The sequence below is a fragment of the Hibiscus syriacus genome, unplaced genomic scaffold (genome assembly GCF_006381635.1).
Source record: "Hibiscus syriacus cultivar Baekdansim isolate YM2019G1 unplaced genomic scaffold, ASM638163v2 tig00116964_pilon, whole genome shotgun sequence".
Classification (NCBI taxonomy): domain Eukaryota; kingdom Viridiplantae; phylum Streptophyta; class Magnoliopsida; order Malvales; family Malvaceae; genus Hibiscus; species Hibiscus syriacus.
Genome location: NW_024063489.1, coordinates 3,606,571 through 3,628,513, shown reverse-complemented (window position 1 = coordinate 3,628,513; position 21,943 = coordinate 3,606,571). Strand labels below are relative to the sequence as shown.

The 21,943-nt window shown below is 33.4% G+C and overlaps 1 pseudogene; it reads left to right on the top strand.

Moving 5' to 3' along the window:
• The first annotated feature begins 7,707 nt into the window (after positions 1-7,707).
• Positions 7,708-13,172, top strand: LOC120190957 (annotated as a pseudogene).
• Positions 13,173-21,943: the final 8,771 nt, after the last annotated feature.

The following is a 21,943-nucleotide window of genomic DNA, read 5'->3' as shown; positions in this document are numbered from 1 at the left end:
AAAAGAGGTATCCCCAGGGGGATGAATATTCAAGATTAATCTTTATTTAAATGAAAACAATGTAATTAATGCATGATATATTTATCTAAATCAATCTTTTGGTGAACCCTGTTATCTATTCTTCTGGGGTGTTTCCTATGCCAACATTTCGAAAGGCTTGACTGATCTTTTGGAAATCTTTATGCATGGTTTCCATTTCTGTGCTCAATTTCTTGTTTTGATCCTTCAAATAACATGCTTGAGCTTCATAAAAACCTCATTTATTCTGAATGCCCTGACTGATACTCTTACCATAGAATGCTTTTGGTATCAATCTAACAGATCTTTGTGGAATACTTTTGGTATTAACATAACATGATCTTTGTGTGCATAGCTCGCTTCTATCCTCAGAGTTTCCTCAGGATGTCTTTCCTTGGCTGCATCATATTTTGTTTGATCATAAATTTTTTTGTCCATTTATGAAAACTTTTCAATTTGATGAACACTCTTTCGAGTCAACACCTTCTGGTCATGCCATGATCATGCAATGCAAGCACAAGAAATCAATATAAACAAATTAGAGCAAAATACATTGTATCTACAAAATAGATAACAATAAGAAAAACATAAAATGGTTAGTACCAATTAATGGAAAGGAAATATACTATCTATCATGGTATATAATATATCCTAACCTTATGCCTTCTAGTTCCATGCTTTGTTGTGAAAAATTAACCTAACATCATGATTTCTAGTTCGCATGTATTTATTAAGAGAAAAAAATAATAAATTAAATAAATTAAAAGTTAGAGCTTATTTTTCCTTTGTGTACACCTATGGACAGGGTTTTAGCATTGTCTTAGATCGAATAAATTTCTAGGGTTTATTATATGTAGGGTTTCGGTTCTAAGAGTAAAGGTACTCGAACTGTCCTCGTTGGTGCCCCCTTGGGCTGCCAAACCCTCAATCATAATCCATTACAAACTTAAGATTGAGTTCAATTCGAGGGCGTATTTCCCTATGCCTGACACGGAGAATAAATTCTCACGAAGACATAGAGCATATGAACCCCAAAAGCTACTTGCTAGGTCTGATACGGAGAATAAATTCTCACGAAGACGTCGCTTTCACTCCCACTTAAAAGGGAAAGAGCTCAATATAGAGCTTATGTTTATGCAAATGCGAGTGTTGTGTGTGAGGAGAAATTTTCACACAAAAATTAATATCTAAAAAGTAATTAAATGCAAACATAAATATACAAGGGTATAAAATAAATTGAAAGAAATAAAAAGAATCATAAATTAAATAAAATTGGATTCTCAATTTCTAACTCTAGAGACAATATATAATCCACTTAGGTTTGACCAATCCCCAGCGAAGTCGCCAAGCTGTCGTAACCGGTTTTCACCCGGGCACGAAATTTTACTTGGCGGGAAAAATAAAATGAATAAATAAATGATTTTGATTTTAAAAAATGTTTTGGGAGTCGCCATTGACCTTTTTGGGTTAGGTAGGTCAAATACCTAAAAACAATCTTTTAAAATAGTTTTTAAGAAAACATAATTTAAAAGATAAACTGATATGCGTATAACAAAAAAAATTTAGTAAAAAATGATTCGTGGTCGGTTATGTTTAAGGAAGGATTATCACTCCTATAAAGCCCAAAATTGGTACCCATTAATTATAAATTGTCTCTATTATTGGAAATTTAAGAATTCAAAATTATATTTAATTCATAATCCTGTGATTTCAAATTTATTAGTATAATTCTAAGAAAATATATTAATTTTTATAAATATATATTTTTTATAATTTTATAAATAAGATATTTATTTACTTAGAAATATCAGAAAATGACTTCTAATTGCTTTAAGACATTCCCTTTCTTAATATTAAAAATATTAATAAAACATTTCTCTAAAAATAATTATAAAATAAAATAAAATATATATATATAATTTATAAAAGTAGGATATTTATTTATTTAAAAATATCAGAAAATGACTTCTAGTTGCTTAGTTGCTTTAAGATAACCCCTTTCTTAATATTAAAAATAAATAAATAAATATTATTATATATATATATGACTAAATAATAATTAAATATATTGCAAATAAAAGGATAATAATAAAAATAAATTGCAATTTAAATAATAAAAACAAATAAAATTAAAATTACAAGATTAAAATATAAAGCATTTAAAATTAAATACACAAATTCGAAATATTAAGAAAAATAATGGTTAACAATGTAATTTAACCTAATTATTTATTCGGGATTAAAATTTTAATTAATAAAATTACAATGGCTAAATCGGTTATTCACCCTAAAATATATATAATTATGTTAAGGATTAAATTATAATAAACTAAAATTCGAATACCAAATTATAATAAATAAAAACATGCTTTAAGGATCAAATTGTAAAGTTTTAAAATTACATTGGCTACGGGTACAGTTAACCCATACGCGAAATTACACAGAGGCCCATCGAAACTACGTCATTTTGGTGAGGATATTTATACTCTATTATGACCGACCTTAAGGCCTTATTTCTCATTTCCTCACTTTCTTCTCTCTCTAGAAGAGAGAATTTTTTTTTCTCTCATATCTCTCTTAAAGCCTCCGCCCGGAGGGAGCCTGGGGACAGGCGGGCCACATTGCTCCGGCGCCGGCAGCCACCCCCACTGTGGCTGGATTTTACAAAAATGCCCCGAATTGGAACCCTGATTTTTCTAAACCCTAATCCAAACTTCTTTTAGCCTAAAACCCTTTAAATCGAAGTAGATCTAACTTTCTTTACCTTCGACCTTTCAGTTTTACGGCGGCGTATGGAGTCTCCGATCACTGAAGTTTCCTCGGTAAGTCTCATTTTCTCTTCTCCCTCTTTATTTGGCTGTTGTTGGGTGTTGTACTTCGTGGCTGTTGGTGTTGTCTTTCTCTTTGCAGGTGTGGTGGCTTTTATAGCCACCACCAAGGATGCTCTCAGACCGGATAATAGAGGGTCATTCGGTGAGTTACCGAACTATGGTGGTGACTCACCCCTAGAGCAGCGACGTGTGTGGCTTAGTGGCGCTTCTGGAAGCTTTGACGGGCGTCGTGGCAGCGGTGGAGGTGGTGGCAGCAATAGTGGCGGCCGCGTGGTCCCTAGGGTATCATAACCCTAGGGTTTCTTGTTGGAGAGCTTTGGACCGTTGGATCTTGCCAGATCTAACAGTGGATGGAATCGGCGGCTGTATTATGAGATGTAAACCCTAACCGATTTTAGGGCTACACATTTGGGCTCCGGATTTGGGTCTGGACCAGATTGGGTTTTTGGGTCACTGTTGGGCCTCTAGATTTGTAAAACGGGCCCTAGAGCAGCACGAGTGTGTGGCTTAGTGGCGCTTCTGGAAGCTTTGACGGGCGTCGTGGCAGCGGTGAGTTGGGTGCAGCAATAGTGGCGGCCGCGTGGTCCCTAGGGTATCATAACCCTAGGGTTTCTTGTTGGAGAGCTTTGGACCGTTGGATCTTGCCAGATCTAACAGTGGATGGAATCGGCGGCTGTATTATGAGATGTAAACCCTAACCGATTTTAGGGCTACACATTTGGGCTCCGGATTTGGGTCTGGACCAGATTGGGTTTTTGGGTCACTGTTGGGCCTCTAGATTTGTAAAACGGGCCTGTAATAAATATATTTTATTAATAATAATAATAATAATAATAATAATATTATAATAATAATAATAAGCTATTAAAATAAAATGAGACAAAAAAAATTAGTGTCTACAGCTTCGATGGTAATGTGTATGTGCAAGAGATGCAAATCTCAGATTTCCCGTAAGTCCGTTGGTTGACGAAATATGATACTATTAGGCGGCCTCACCTTCTTTTCCGGTGGTGCTGTTAACGGTGGCTCTGCTTATGTTGCCATGATTATCATATGCCGTATCTTCCTTGGTTTTGGGGTTGGTTTCACCAATCAGGTAACTTTAGCTTGCTGTTCCATTTTTTCTCATTCCTTTTCTAAGAGCAGATGCACATTATTTGCATTATAGGTATGGCTTAATTCTTCCTTGTTTATAAGGCAAACAATGCACATGTTTCTAAGATTTGAGGATCCTAATTTACACATGCTGGATATCAATTTGATCATAAACTAAAATCCTGTGGTAATTTCTAATTAGAGTAATATGCAAGTCTTCCATCCCAAAAAACAGTAACATGTAAAAGTCTTTGAGCACATGTGCAGCAGTAAATGCATTAGTAATGTTTTTAATAATCAAAATTCTGAATTAAATTTGATTGAGCACTTGTGCAGCAGTAAATGCATTAATAATGTTTTTAATAATTAAAATCCTTTTGTAATTACAAATCTACATATACTATTTTTAAATAAAAATATTTTTTTTAATATTTTTAAGGTTCTTTTATTTTTTTTATATTTATAAATTAACTTAATAATTATCATAGGTTGATTGGTATATACTCTATATATAATTTATGATGAACATGAACCTTAGATGACTAGTTTTTAATAATTTATACTACATTTAAAATTTTAACTAAGTTTGACGTCATCAGTTAATCGGACATCAACTAAGTTAAATATTATTAAATTATTCTTATTTAAAGATTTGATACATATTATTATAACGATGCTTTTATATTTCAAATACTTTTATGTAATATTTAAATAAAATAAATTTAAAATCATTATATTAATAAATTTAAATATAAATTATTTATCACTCTACTTAATATTATCGTTAAATAAATTTTTGTATACAATACTTTATTTCACTAATGTAATAAAATATAGTAATAATCATATAGATGAATTATTAGAATCTATATCAGAATATATTTTGGTTTTTAATCTATTTGTATTTTGTAGTCAGCATAAATGAATTATTTGTAATTATAATTATAGTTTTAAAAACATAATAAATAACCATTTTAACATTCAATGTCATTGCAGTTTTGAAATTTTACCTCCTTAATTTGAAATTAAATACGCAAACTCAAAAGTACTCGTAGTGACTAATTTGCTCCTAATCTGGAAATTATTTCAACATTAAAGTTTATTGTAAATCCCCAATGAAGGCAACTCCTGTATACCTGTAGGAAGTGGCACCACCAAAATGGCGAGGAGCTTTCAACACAGGCTTCCAATTCTTCATAGGAATAGGGGTGGTGGCAGCCAACTGCTTAAACTTCGTCACTGCTAAACGAAGTTGGGGCTGGCTCCTCTCTCTCGGTCTGGCCGTAGTACCCGCTGCCATCATGACAATAGGCGCACTCTTCATTTCGGACACTCCCAGCAGCCTAATACAACGACGCAAAGTGAAGCAAGCCCGACATTCTCTTCGTAAAGTTCGAGGGAAAGATTGTGATGTGGAATCTGAGCTGCTGAGCTTAAAAAGGCCAGTGACATAGCCAAAGAGGCAAATCAAGAACCATTTGTGACAATTTTTGAGAGGCAATATAGGCCTCACCTGGTTATGTCAATTGCCATACCATTTTTCCAACAACTTACAGGGATTAACATCATTGCATTCTATGCTCCGGTTCTATTCCAATCAGTTGGTTTTGTAAATGATTCAGCTTTGATAGCGGCTATTATATTGGGGTTAGTTAATCTTGCATCGATTGCCGTTTCAGCCGGCATAGTCGATCGGTTTGGTCGGAGGTTTTTGTTCATGGAAGGTGGAATTCAAATGTTTGTGTGTCAGGTATGCATCAGATTTTGTTAATTTTTCAACAAGAAGATCATTCATTAAATAAGTTGCTAAATTTGTCTTGCTTGGGGGAATTTTGTAAATGTCGGGGTGGCAGTGGTGCTAGCAGTTATATCGGGTGTTTCAGGCACAAAGGAAATCAGCAAGGGCTACGCCATACTAGTACTGGTTCTAATGTGCATCTACGCAGCTGGATTCGTTTGGTCCTGGGGTCCTCTCAGTTGGCTCATTCCAAGTGAAATTCTCCCCATCAAAATTCGACCCATGGGCCAAAGCATCAGCGTTGCTGTCAACTTCGCCACCACCTTCGTGTTTTCCCAAACCTTCTTGGCCATGCTTTGCCACTTCAAATATGGGACCTTCTTGTTCTACGCCGCGTGGAATGCCTTGATGACCATTTTCGTTGCTCTCTTCTTGCCCGAAACCAAAGGCATTCCTCTCGACTCCATGAATTTAGTTTGGGAGAAACACTGGCATTGGCGTCGGTTTGTTAGTGATTAACGACTTAATACCAATTGTTTATCTTAACGTAATTGCTGTTGTTATCCTTATGTCTTTAAAATATGTCATGGAAATAAATTTTAGTATATTCTAAACTAACTTATTTAATAGGAGAATCACGTTACGTAAATTTGTTAAGTGTAAATTACGGAGTAGTATTTCGATTATAAGATATTTTTTTATTGAATTTCTAATTATGAAAAATAAAATAATCAATAAGTTTTAAAAAATAATAAACTGCTCAAATGCTAAAAATATAACTGTAGGTGATATCATAATTAACAAATTGGTATAATAACATTTTTATTTTTTATTTTAATTTGACCTTAATTTTTGAAAACATCCCAATATTTCGATTTAATCCGTAGTAAAAATTTGAAATGTATTGTATCCATATTCTTTGAGGTTTGTTAGAGTAGTATTGTTTCTGAAATTGGCCTTGTATGGGGTTCGATTAAGCATGAGTTTCACAATGATTGTGTTTCTGTTTTTTCATTTTTTTTAAAATTTAATGTCAATTAATGTGAAACAATTATCGTGTAGTATTTATTCAAAATATTTTTAATCAATTGACAATGCGTGCACACACTGCTGACACAGTTGCTTAAACAATTTGTTTTTAAAATAAAATTGCATTTCCTTTTACCATTAAAGAAACTTAACGGATTATTCATCTCCTTTTCTCTTTTGTCTTCCTGTAAAAAAAAATTGAACCAATTAAAATTCACTCTGTGACATTATTATTAACCCTAGCTAAATTAAAGTTAAATTAGATTATTTAAAAGATAAATGAAGAAATCTAGTTATGTTGTAACTTTTTTTAAGTAAAGCATGTTAAGGATTACTCATTTCAAAAAAAAAAAACTGATTATGTAGATTGTGTAAGTATAATTTTAAATTAATCTAGTACGTTTATCATATCAACAAAAAGAATTGCTGTATTTGAATGTTTAAACATGAAGGTAAGGTTTTCGCTGCATAGTTTTCTGCAACCCTGACAAAGATGTATGAATATCTGTTTAGTATCCAAAAAGTTTGTTTTACACGATTAAATGTAAAGGTTCTTTGAAAAAAAAAAAGCAAAAATATAAAGCTTCGTTGAGAGATAGACGGGTAGGTATGTCGGATTCAAAATCACTTCTCTATTGCAGTGAAATGTCAATTTGGAAGCAGAATCAGCTCTTAGCTCCTAGAACCACAGATGGGTCGAGGGGTGCTGGGCAACCTTTAGAAATTTTAAATTTATTTCTATATTAGGTATTTTTTTGTATTTTATATGAATTATTTGATTTCGAGCCATTGAGATTTTATAATCATGCCCCCTTAAATTTTTAATATAATTTTTTATATTCGCACCCTGACACAAATTCCTTGTCTGTCCCTGCCTACAACCTTAGCAACACCCACTAATTTTCACTATATAAAGTGTTGATTGTTCTCTTCTCTCTGTCACCACAAGGTTGCCCGTAGAGGTTCCTTCGTGGACACCGAGAACGAGAAGCATAAATGGCTATTGAAGGTTTCGGTGGCGTCAATGGACCCGTCGGCAGCTTCAATGGGAAGATTACACTTTCGGTGGTGATCACCTGTATCGTTGCAGCTTCAAGCGGCCTCTTATTTGGATATTACATTGGAATTTCAGGCATGGACCAAGTTTTAACATCCTTTCTTCTTCATTGTGTATTGCTGGTTTGGTTGCATCACTGTTCGCTAGAAGCCTCATAGCGGCAATTGGTCGATGAAACACGATGCTGTTAGGTGGCCTCACCTTCTTTGCTGGTGCTGCTGCTGCTAATGTTTCCATGCTTATCATAGGCCGTATCTTGCTTGGATTTGGGGTTGGTTTCACCAATCAGGTAACTATAGCTCCCTGTTTCATTTTTCCCCTTTCAAAGTGTTCCATTTCTAAGAACACATGCACATTATTTGTATTATAGGTATGACTTAATTTCTCCCCTTTTTTTTTAAGGAAAACAATGCATATGTTTCTAAGATTTGAGGATCCTAATTCTCATGCTGGATATCGATTTGATCATAAATTAAAATCTTGTGGTATTTTCTAATTCGAGTAATATGTAAATTTTCCATCTAATAAGATAGTACGTAAAAGCCAACTTTTAGCGCATGCGTAGCAGTAAATGCATTAATAATGTGTATTGATGTTAATAAATCAAATTTGTGACTCAAATTTGATTGAGTTTGATGTCAAGAATAACTTGAACATCAACTAAGTTAATAATTATAAATTTATATTTATTATTATTTTTTAATATAATAAATTAAATATACAAAGTAGTGATTTACTTGCTCCTAACCTGCGAATTAGTTTAACCTTAAAATTTAATGTAAATCTCCAATGAAGGCAACTTCTGTATACCTGTCGGAAGTGGCACCACCAAAATGGCGAGGAGCTTTCAACATAGGCTTCGAATTCTTCTTAGGCATAGGGGTGGTACTGGTGGCAGCCAACTACAAAAACTTCGTCACTGCTAAACTAAGTTGAGGCTGGCGCCTCTCTCTCGGTCTGGCCGTAGTACCCGCTTCCATCATGACAATCGGCGCACTCTTCATTTCGGACACTCGCAGCAGCCAAATACAACGAGGCAAAGTGGAGCTAGCCCGAAAGTCTCTTCGTAAAATCCGATGGAAAGATTGTGATGTGGAACCTGAGCTCGTTGAGCTTGAAAAGGCCAGTGAGGTAGCCAAAGAGGCAAATCAAGAACCATTTGTGACAATATTTGAGAGGCAATATAGGCCTCACCTGGTTATGTCAATTGACATACCATTTTTCCAACAACTTTCAGGGATTAACATCATTGCATTCTGTGCACCGGTTCTATTCCAATCAGTTGGTTTTGGAAATGATTCAGCTTTGATAGCGGCTATTAATCTTACATCGATTGCGATTTCAGCTGGTGTAGTCGATCGGTTTGGTCGGAGGTTTTTGTTCATGGAAGGTGGAATTCAAATGTTTGTGTGTCATGTATGCATCAGATTTTGTTATTTTTCAACAAGAAGATCATTCATTAAATCAATTGCCAAATTTATCTTACTTGGGGGTATTTTGTAAAGGTCGGGGTGGCAGTGGTGCTAGCAGGCTCCGAGCAAATCAGCAAGGGCTACGCCATACTGGTATTGGTTCTAATGTGCATCTATGCAGCTGGATTCGGTTGGTCTAGGGTCCTCTCACTTGGCTCGTTCCAAGTGAAATATTCCCCATCAAAATTCGACCCACGGGTCAAAGCATCAGCGTCGCTGTCAACTTCACGTATCACATTACCGCTTTAAAGAGAAGATAAAACTTGATGCCAATTTTTTTTCCGTTGTTTATTCTTTTTGCCATATTGGACTAATGTGATTATTGTTTATGGTTATATATGAGGAAGCAAATATTATACTGATTTGAGTATGGTCATATAATTTTAATCTCATTCAGTCAAGTAGATAAAAATATTTCTTTTATTTTATAAGAGAGGCAAATCTTATATTAATCAATTATATCTCATTATATAAATTGTGATATATCAAACATCAATTTTTATAATACTATCAACTTTGACTGTATCAAAATATATAACTCACAAAGTTAACATAATGATGATCTCAAGTTAGATTATCGTATACATGGATATTACTATATGTAATATTGTGATTATTACATAATAATCAAATAAACATACTCATAGCATATCAATCCGATATATTACTTTCTAATACACACTTGTGTATTGATATTGACATTTTCATGTTAATGATAACGTTTTGTCATCAATAAACTACACATTAGTCTTAATGTATTATTGTTGTCTAAGCCCACAATAATAATTTGTTTACAATAATACTTGACAAATAACATTTTAAGAATAATTATATGTTTTAGGACTTTATTATAAATCAATTTATTAATGTACTAAGAAAAGAAAACTGAAACAATAATACAATGTCTTTTAATAAACAATGTGAAACAAGTATATAATTACAATAATCTCATTATTTATCTTGTCATACATTAAGAGAATAATCACTTGGATGAAGAAATCGAATGAATTATTATTATTTTATTTAGATTCTTGTACATAGTAATGTAAAATTTCAAAAGATAATTCATGAAAAGTCAATATTGTCATAGGTTTTTACTGATATAATGAGAGTCTAAATTTGAAATAAAATATTAAAAGGACAACTTGTTAGAGCAAACAAAAGTGAATCATGCCTGAAGTATAATAGTTGAATTTGTTCCTATAATAAATTTCTTGTGAAATAAAAATATTATTTCAAGATGATCATATAGTGGAGGCGAACGTTCCTGAAGAGATCCAAGACATAAATCATCATAAATTTTTTGAAGAGATTTAGGTATTTAAAAATGAAAATGTAAGAGACTTCAACAAGTTATATCAATATGAGAAAAAGAATATAACCAAAATAAAAAATTATCGACAACGATTTTAAATACAACGTCTATAAAAACAAACAAACAAAACAAGAATATTGAATATAAATCTATCAAAGATTATAAATATTAAAATATAAAAAGTTGATGTACAAGTTTGTTGGATTAGTAATTCAAACACCTAATGATATAATGTAAGTTTAATCAAAAAATAGTCTAGATATATAAAATATGACTTTAATTAAGAATTTTTTTAAATTACTTTATGATGAATGTAATTACTTTATTAGCCTAGAAGCTATGATAAACTTTATATATGTCAAATGATTTTGTGGATCTATATGCAATGAAATTAATTCTTAAGGATTTAAAATGCTACAAACATATGACTTTTTTTTTTATAATTTGAATATTATTAGAACTTATGAAGGACTGCAAAAGTATTTAATTATTTGATGGGAATACTCGAGATAAAAAATATTAAAATCAAAATTTATTTTAATCTATGGATCGAGTACTTAAATTTTGACTACAAATTGACATATACTGAAAATATCTTAAAGACATTCATATGAATTAAGCATATCCATTGAGTAACTTGATAAATGAAAGATTATTTTAAATGTGAGTAGAGATACCTTTTGTTTTTGAAATAAGGGTAAATCTCTAGTCTGGAAGCATCATATCTTAATTGGCCCAGAAATATCGTATTTTAGTTAGTCCCAAAGTATTATCTAAATGTTTTTTTTTTTTTTTGAAGTGCTTGTCCTAAGATGAATAAAAAAAAGAGTTCCTTGCTTCACTTTTAGAAATGATGTTAGGATTTGATTTGTTCAAGATCTACCTTTAGATCTTTAATTATTCATTGATGTCTTTCAAATCATGTAAAAACAATTACTATGCATAAAACAAGTTGAAATGTATTTGGCTAAGATTACTAACTCAACATATCTAGAAGAATATATGTGATTTGCATCTACAGAATAAGATATAAACTATATTGTACGAAAATAATATAAAATATATAATTCAATTGAAAAGAGGATTTGTCAAAGCAGACATAACGAAACATATTTCTCCAAAAAAAAAATTCACTCATGATCTTCAAAAAAATAACAATATAAATATTCAGGGAAATCGTTTAAGTGCTAATTCGGAAGATATATTCTCTAATGCATTGTTTACTTAAACATTTGAAGATTATTTATATTCAAGATTGAATTTTAAAGACTCAAAAATCTTATATGATGTTGTCATAGTAGGTAATAAATAAGTGTTGTACTATTTTTCTCTTAAACAAGATTTTATTCTATTGGATTTTCCTGATAATATTTTTAATGAGGTGATATGTTATACATATTAAATATGTGTACTTTTTTCTTAAACTAAGATTTTTTTTTCATATAATTTTTATTTTAATTTGATTTTGACAAGACAATTTTTTCAATGGACATCCAAGGAGATGTGATATAAATATTTGTTATCCGTGAATGTCCATTATAATTAGAGTTCTAAGTATTAAATAGGACTTTGATATACTTTATTATTAAAAAATTATGTTTATATAGAATTTTCATGTTTATTAATATTAGAGCTGTAGCTTATCATAACTGGCAAAAATGCCCAAATAATACTGTTGGGAATGTTTAATTCCCAAAATAAGGATGTCAGTCGATTATTTCCTCAAATGGGGTGAATGCTATAGGGTTGGATGTATTGCTTTGGATCTCTCAACGTCTTCAGGGGTATTGGATTCGTTCAAGGATCTCGGCGTCTTCAACACAAATTTCCATGTAGTGGATATCTCGGCTTCTTCCATGCAGGGAATGCTCGGCGTCTTTAAGCATGGGAATACGGAATGCTAGGCGGTCTTCCATGCAGGGAATGCTCGGCAACAGCAGCTCACCCCTGGCACATGCAACAGATATCATATCTCATTTCAGCATTCAAACTGCAGCAGCCAAATACCTCATCCCAAAGCTAAGCCTTTGTCATCCGACCGACCAATTCTACAAATTATGCAATGAGGACCCTCATTGGAGCAACTCCAAGCTCGACACCCCTCTCCATTCTCTCTGACAGAAGAACAAAAACCAGATAACCACCATTGCTCTCCATTGCTTCACCGTTCAAACCAGCTTTTATCAAGACCCAACCACCTAGAAGCTTGCATGGGGGTCTACCGCTACTGTCATCAGTTCTCTCTACTGGTTTCGTCGAAGCTTTATCGTACGAGGAAGCCTTACAGCAGACTACGGGGTCCCCTTCCTCATTGGAAGTAGATCCAAGTTGGATCCTTTATTCTGTCCTCGATTTTGCAGCTGAGAATCCCACGGTTGTGGCTGGTGGAGTTGTTGTTTTGGCAATTCCATTGATTTTGTCTCAACTGTTGAAGAATCCAAAGCCATGGGGAGTTGAGTCCGCAAAGAATGTTGCACTTGCAACAACAACTTTCTCTGCTCACCCCAGTGATTTCCCACGTCCAGACCCACATGTAGAGCTCCCACATGCAATAGCAGCAACACTGTCGCAGATCACAAATGCATCAGGGGCAGTTTCAGTTTCGCAGCAAAGTTGAAGACGCCGAGAGATCCTTGAACGAATCCAACACCCCTAAAGACGCCGAGAGATCCAAAGCAATGCATGTAACCCTGTAGTATTCACCCCATTTGGGGAAATAATCGACTGACGTCCTTATTTTGGGAATTAAACATTCCCAGCAACATTATTTGGGCACTTTTGCCCATCATAACTATAAATATAGAGTTAAAAAAAAGCATAATATACTTCACATTAAAAACATAATTCTCTTTATTTCTCATACCTCTTGTTATTTCATGATTCTTTTTATTTATAACAACGTGATCAGTGTACACTTTTGCTTTAGGTTGATATTAGATTTTACAGATGCTTAGTCTTGTAAACAAACTGAACGAATATGAACAAGGGTATATTTATGTTCATTCGTTTAGTTTTAGTCGAACAAGTGAACGAACACGAATAACTAATTTCTTGTTATTGTCCTTTCGTTAAGGAATGCAACTTGTTCATGTTCGTTTGTTAAAATAATAAACGAAAATAAACGAACGAATATAAAATTATTTGGGTTTGTATTTGAGAAAAGTTTTTCTAAATAATTTTAGGGTTTATATTTTCTTTAATCGATTTGGGTATTTTTTTTATTTTGATTTAAAATTAATTGGGTTTTAAAATATTAATGAGTTTAATGTTAAAATTTAATAGATCTTAATATTTTAAACGTGTTTGGAGATTGGACTGAATATAGACGAATGAAACGAATATAAATGAACAAACATAAACGAATAGATTATCGAATGTTCACGAACGCAAATGAACGAACGAGCCATTTGTTTGTGTTTGTTCATTTAATTAAATGAACATAAAATCTTATTCATGTTTGTTCATTTTATAAATAAACGAACATAAATGAACTTCCCATCGAACAGTTCGCAAACAGTTCAATGAACGTTAAGTTCGTTTACATGCATATAGATGCTCATTAAGATTATTATGAACTAAGTTCCTCTTCCAAGTAACTAGGAACCTTATGTTTAATTCAATATGAGTTCTTTCTCGAACCTTTTTATGTTATTATTTTTATATGATCTAGGTGGAACTTTGGGAAAGGAAACTTGGTTAGACTAATTGATACAAATTATGATTAACACTTGAAATTGTTGATTTATAATTAGGATAAGAATATAATTAAATATCATAGGTAGTCACATTAAGATTGAAACTTAACGTTGTAATTAGATTATATTTTACCATAGAAATATAGAAATTCAGTATGTTAATTAGATTTATTATTGATTTTGAACAACTTAACGAATAATTTTTTAATCGAAGCATTTTGTCTTATTAAAAAGTAAAAATATCCAAAATTATAATAAAAATTTACAATTATCATCATAAATTAAATGCATAGTGTCCAAAGTTTACAACTATCATGGTAAATTAAAAACATAATTTGGACATTTTCCTATAACATTGACACAATAAACTAGCCACTTTAGATCATACAAGGACTACATATAGAAAAGGTTAAAACCCCAACAAAAAGACTCTAACGAAAAATAAATACGAACAAATTTGATAGTATCGAAAAACAAACCACAAAAGGAGATTGAGTTATTGAAAGACCATAGAGAACTACAAATCAGAGCCGTGAGAAGCTATACACGAACACAAAATCGCGTATCCAAATTTAAGATGGATCCAAAACAGGGATGTAGATAGTGGTTTTCGTCCCTACTACTACTACTACTACTATTATTATTTCTTCTTATTATTAAATAATAATTACATTTAGTACATGCCCAACAGCAGGAGCCCAGTTACAACCAACAACTCGAAGCCCCAACAAATCGGGCCCAATAGCAAAACTCGAAGCCCATTACAACTAACCCAACAGACTTAAAACTCGATTAGGGTTTTCAGTCAATCCCAATACTGCCAGCCCTCAACTGTTGGATCTATGAGAGATTCAACGGTCCAGATTAGACCAGAATTAGGGTTTTACCCTAATGCTTCTGCCAGTCAATGCCTCCAGAGAATACCAAAAGTCCACCGACCAAACACGTGAGTTTCACCACTCATTTCCCGCTGCGTGAACCACCGATCTAGCCGAAGTCAACGTCACCGCTATCGTTTTCGATATCACCGGCTAGATCCAAAATATTAGGGTACATTTAATGCACCCAGCAACCCCTAGTCGTCTAGCCGCCCCTAAGACAGCCACCGCCATAGATAGATGACTCAAAGGGAGCCCCTCATTCGACCGGTCCGAGAGGTGCACCGTTGGTTCTATAAAATGAACCCATAACCTGCAATGAAAAAATGAACGAAGAGAAGGGAAAAAAGAGAAAAATAGAAACAACAACCATAACATAAACCATTCGAGCAAACCAAAAAAAGAAGAAATCCATACGAGAGAGAGAAAAAAGGATCTTACCATTCAAAAAAACTTACCTCACCGTCGTCGGAGTCCTCAAACGTCCTCAGAGTATCAGGTTTTTGAAGGTAAAATCCTAGATCTACGGTGTTCGGAGGGTTTTTAGGCTTAGGGGTGGTGAGATTTAGGTTTAGGGAAGGTCAGAGGTCATTTTGGGTTCATTTTTTGAACTCCGACCGCCGTGGACGGCGGCAAAGGTTTTCGACGGACAGTGGTCAGAAGTTGTCGGCTTTCCTCTAGAGAGGGAAGTTAGAGATAGGCCAGAGAGAAAAAATTTCTCTCTTTTTTAGAGAGAGAGTGAAAAGAGAGAAATTAGTAGAATAGGCCATTTTGGTCGGTTTAGGGATATATATATATCCCTCCCCATACGACGTCGTTTCGGGGGGAGGGGTTGTGCGTTTTGGGTGCGTGGGTAAATATTTCCCCAGGTCCCCCTAACTTTGTAAAATTTTAATTTGGTCATTGTAATTAATTTTCATGTATTTTAATTTGGATCTCAAGTTTTACTCGTGTTCTGTTTTAGTCATTTTATACTTGTTATTTTATTTTTATGTTTATTTTAATTTGAGTCCTTAGATTTTAATGATTTTCATTTTAATCCCTGTTTATTTGTTGTTTCATATGGTTGATTTTAATTGTATTCAATTTCATCCTTAATTTAAATTGCATGTTTAGTTCTTGTTTAATCTCTAATTAATTTAGTAACTATTCAATTTAGTCCCTTATTAGGTAATTGTCTTCTTTAATTAGTGGTATATAGTCGTTTTGCATGTTGATATGCTTACATATGTATGAGTATGTGAATGATTTATCTGTGAATCACATGGCACTATTTTTGCATGAGATGTATGATATCCTCACAAATATAGCTCTACTTGACCCATATAAAATAATTTGAGTAAGGGTAATATCTTTTCGTTTTAAAGTTGACCTGAGGTGGCTGTCTTAACTTATGAGAAAACTACTTCCGACAATTTTAAAATGAAAATAGGTCATGTTAAGTGAAACCCTAAAATTTGATCTCGCCTAAAAGTTGGGAACGAGAGAACAAGATATATTCGTCTATTTAAATTATTCGAGAAAAGATCGTTAGAACTTATCTAAAGTTCGATCTTGACGTCTTTAAATAATCGAATATTCTTCTTCTTTCTAAAAGGCTTGGTAATTTTCTAATTTAATTTGTTTTTATGCATTTGAATATTATGATGGAACTGTAATATTTCTTTATTTCGATTGGAGTAAGAATTGATTGCCTCAAGGTATGAGGGGTCGTTTCTTCTCGATGGGGCAATAATTAAATATTATTAAGTTTCATTTTTAAAAATCATAAAGTGTTGTTTTATGGGATCATAAGCTAAATTAAATTCGAATTTGTGAATTTCAATGAAAAAATAATAATGGACAAGGTGCCGATTTAGGGCTTTGTGTGGGTGTTAATCCTTCTCCACACGTAACAAACTCCCGAACTCATTTTCTGGTGCGCAGACTTTTTAGTGTTATTTTAATAATTTTTAAATGTATTTTTATTAAAATAGTAAAATATTTTGGGTGTCTAATCACACCCTAATAAAATATTGGTGGTGACTCCTTGAACCATATTTTATTTAAAGGGAATCCCAAAATTTTCGAAGTGAGAGATTTTTTTAAAATTACATGACCTTTTTTTAATTAAAAATTACTTTTAGAGATAATTAAAATGTGGTTTTTTTAAATCCAGATGAAAGAAATCGTCGTTTCGACAACTTGACGACTCCACTAGGGACAAATTTTAGAGACTCAAGCCACCAGTTCCTTAGTTAATTGTCTTTGCAAATGAAAATTACAAGTTCGTCCTAATTTATTTTTATCCCTTTTTTGGTTTAATTAAGTTTTTTGTTTGCAATTTGATTAACCATTAAATAGTTGTACTTATTTGTTTGCTAATGTTTCAGATTTAATGTACCTTAAAAGGAATTGGGAATTAATTTTCATGATTGTGTTGTTTTTTGATTTTCTTCACACGTTGCACAGTTGCATTATCATAACATGACCTAAAACCCCGCTCCGTCCAACTTAAGTAGGAGTGAGAAACTACTCCCTCGTGTGGTTTTCACCTCCGTATGGGATAGTGAATCGCTCTTGGAGCTCACGCCTTATGGTTCTCGTGATGGTATTCACCTCCGCACAGACATAAGGAGGTGTGTTCTCTCGAATTGAAATCGATCCAAAAGCCTATGATGGGCTAGGATTGAGGGTCTGGCAGTCCAAGGGTACACTGACTAGGACAATTCGATAGCATTTTACTTTAGAGTAGAACCCAGCATATAGTGAACCTAGAAATTCGAGCCTAGTTAGAGCCTAACCATTACCTTAATAATCCTGTGAGGAAAGTACATAAGGAAAAGCTCTTTTGAGTCTTTTAATTTTTGTAGAATAATTTTACTTTCCGAATAAATGTATGAGAACTAGAAATCATGTTAGGTTCATTTTTTAAAACAAACATGTGAATTAGATATCATGCGGTTATGATTTTTTTTTGTAAATAACAAAGCATGGGGGTAAAAAACATGTATGGATAGGATTGTTATTTGATAAAAGCATGTCAGGGTAGATACCATGTTGGGTAGAATTTTTTCTTTCCATAAAATTGATTGGTATTAACCATTCCTCTTGACTTATTTTTTCTCTGTCTCTTTCTTGTATTTACATTTTTTTGCATTAGCTTATTAATTTTTTTATTTTTTTATTTGTAGTAACTTGTTTTTATGTTACTTTATTTTTGTTTGCATTGCATGATCATGACATAATCAAAAGGTGTTGATTTGTGAGAGGTCATCATAGTAAAAGGTTTTCATGACATAATGAACAAAGGGTTTCATGATCAAGTAAACTATAACACAACTAGGAAATGACATCTTGAGGAAGCTCTGAATATAGTAGAGAGCTATGCACCTAAAAATCGTATGTTAGATAAAGAGCAAATGGAGATACGAGAGATGAGAGGGAAAATATCCAAAATGATGGATAAAATATCTGCTTTGGCCAAAGGAAAAGATACTTCTGCACAAGAAGAGAAAAGCTCGATAAACACAATCCAGCAATGTCAGATGTACAAGGGATTACTTTAGAACAAACGGATCCTAGTCAATCTGATAAATCACGCACAATCACCATTTGTATCAACAAGTTGTCTGGAGACACCAAGGAAATGGTAACAACTATAGAAATTCATAAAGATGAAAGGAAGCTATGCAATCAGAATTCGTTGGTGTCTGAGAGTATACTTCCAACGTTAGGGGAAATAAGCCTGAAGACTTGAGTTCAATCTAAGTTGAGAAGTGGCTCTCATTTTGATTCTATCCATATATCATATAAGAAGTTGTACAAGAAGCTAATACAATCCTGAGAGATGGCACCGTATTATGTGAAACCTTAGTAACCTCCGTATCCGAATTGGTATGACGTCAATGTTCGTTGTGAATATCATGTCGTAGCTCAAGGACATTCCATTGAGAATTGCACCGCCTTCAAGCATTGAGGCCAACATCTTTTGGATCATGGAATCTTAGAGTTCGAGATAAAAGATCGACCTAGTTTGATAACTGATTGTCCTGTTAGATTGGTGCCAAAATTGTTTAAAGGCAAGAGTATCAGGGGCATCTAGAAGGAATTTTTTTTACTAAAGTATGAAGTTCAAATTCGTCATTTGAGGAATGAAAACGATAAACTGAGTGGAGAGATGGAATCCATGCATGATGGTTTTTAAAGGATCATTCTAACCTTTAAAAATGTTGGTATAGGAAATACCCTAGAAGAGTGGACAATAGGGGTCACTAAACTGAAAAGTGATGTTAAGCAATGGAGAAAGAATGGCAAGATGCATGAAGGTCAAGTAAAGAATTTCTCTTATGATTTACGGATTGCAGAAGAAAGGCGTGATACAGCTGTTATTGATTTGGGAATATGTCAAGCTGAAATTTAGATGTTGAATATGGTTATAGCCAATGCGGCAAGAGCAATTGACTAGGTTACAATGAGATATGAGGAATCAAACATCGAATTCTCTACAAGACGAATCAAATCGAATGATCCAGGTGTTGGCAACCAAGGCTGATGATAGAGGGAAAATAACTGCTAAAGAACATCAGTGTTATTAGACTAATGTGTCAAGAAGGATAGTCTACCCTGGGGCATCCCACTCGAACTTAAAGAATAGCCTCATTAATCATGAGCAATCTGAGAATGGATTTAAACAGTTAAAGGAAATAATTGGAGCTATGAAAGGTGTTAATGCCTCCCACAAAGAACTAGAAGCAAGAGAGCTCAGCTTGATCCCAGATTTGGTCATCTCATATGAATTTAAGATGCCTAATTTTAAGAAATATGATGGCACCAGTTGTCCCCTAATCCACCTGAGAATGTTTTGCAGAAAGATGAAAGGGTACCTAAATGTCGATAATTTGCTAATTCACTCCTTCCATAATAGTCTCGCTGGGCCAGCGGTAGTATGGTACAGTCGTTTGAATAGAGAGCAGATCAAGACGTGGGTTGATCTAGTTGATACCTTTTTGGAGAAATATCGATATCTTAAAGGGTTAGCTCCAAAACGTCAGGATCTTCAAGAAATAAGGATGAAAGCCAATGAAAGCTTTAAAGAGTATGCTCTAAGTTAGAGATTAGTGGCGGCATAAGTTCATCCTCCCATGTTAGAAGAAGAAATATCATATATGTTTCATAATTCTCTCTCATATCCTTTCTTCGAATTAATAATGGAAAATTCAACAGGGGACTTCAAGGATCTTGTAACAGCTAGGGAATTAATTGAAAATGCAATTAGCGAAGGAAACTTAACAGTCACTTCCAAAAGCCCACCCGATCAAAAAGCGAAAGCTGATAATGTGAATGTCATGTTCAGAGCCCCCACAACCGCAAAATAAAAGGACAGCTAGTCGTTCGGGCCGACCAAAGAAAGTCTCTCGATCAAGAAATACTTTGGAGGTGTTCCAAACTTCTATTTCAGATCTGTACCCTCATTTGATTAAAGGTCAATACCTCACACTGAGGCCAATGAAAGTGCCACCAAACCCTTTTTCCCATAGTTATGATCAAGATAGTGTATGTGATTTCTACTTAGGGGTATATGGGCATTCTACGGGGAATTGTAGGCTGCTGTTAAGGGAGATAGAGATACTTATTGAAAATGGGATGTTGACATAAGAATTGGTGGAACAGTTGATGATGAACTCGAGTGGGGCATCAAAGCACAATATATAGCATCCGATTGAGTCAAGTGCCATTACATTAGATGAGTAATAGGGCATCTTAATTAGGAGGATATCATTTCATCCATCATGGAACTTTGTTTCATTTGCAACAACTTGTTTGAATTTGTTTTTTGTCATTTCTCAGCCTTTTTGTAAGGTTATTTAAATAAATTTATGCTATTTTTTAAGGTCATGAGCAATGAGTCAAGTTTTAAATATTGAAGTTTTTTTAGTATCAAGAGAATTAAATATTCTTTTAATTTTTCAAAAGTTTTAGATCTTTGGCAAGTGGTAAAATTAGGTCTTTCATATACCGTCCAAAACCAAAAATACAATTACTCGATCTTTTTTTTACCTTAAATAATTCTTGGTCATTACCAAAACCAAATTTTTGACACTACATTTATCAGAGACTCCGAATTCATACCTTTACCTTTTTTTCGAGACACCAAATTCATACTTTTACCCTCTCGGGTAGAGCCAATTTGTTTATAACACTACCTTTCTCCATATACACAACTTCAAATTCACATTTTTTTTGTTTTTTCAGATACAAAACCATCATTTTTCTTTATACTAGTGAAACCGAAACGCCTCAAAGTACGAAACTTTCATTTGTCTATGAATCTTCCTGCAAGAAGAGACGAGATGGGGCATCGTAGATCAACTATTGAAGAGAAGCTCGAGTAATTGGGGAATGCTCGAAGCGAGAAGAAGAAAAAATAAAGGAAATGATTTAAATAATTCTATCATGCATTAATTACATTGTTTTAATGAAAATAAAAGTTAATCCTGAATATTCATCTCCCTGGGGATACATTTTTTACAAAGACTTCTGTGTATGAAATGATGAACGACATTATTTTATTTATCCCTTCACAAAAGGAGAAAAATATATCCCTTGTTGTCCCCATTTAAGCCTGAATTATTTTCTTCGGATTCAACTCTAACCAATGGTCACCCTCCACAGTGGGGGGGAAGGTAAAGGATATCTACTCACAGGAGTAAAGATCGTCAATCCAATTTTATTATAGAGGCAAGTCTCTATAAAATAAAGAGTAATAACAAGGAACCACAAGGTAGATCAAATGCAAAGTGGTCAGAGATCAAATCCACTCGAGAACAACGAAA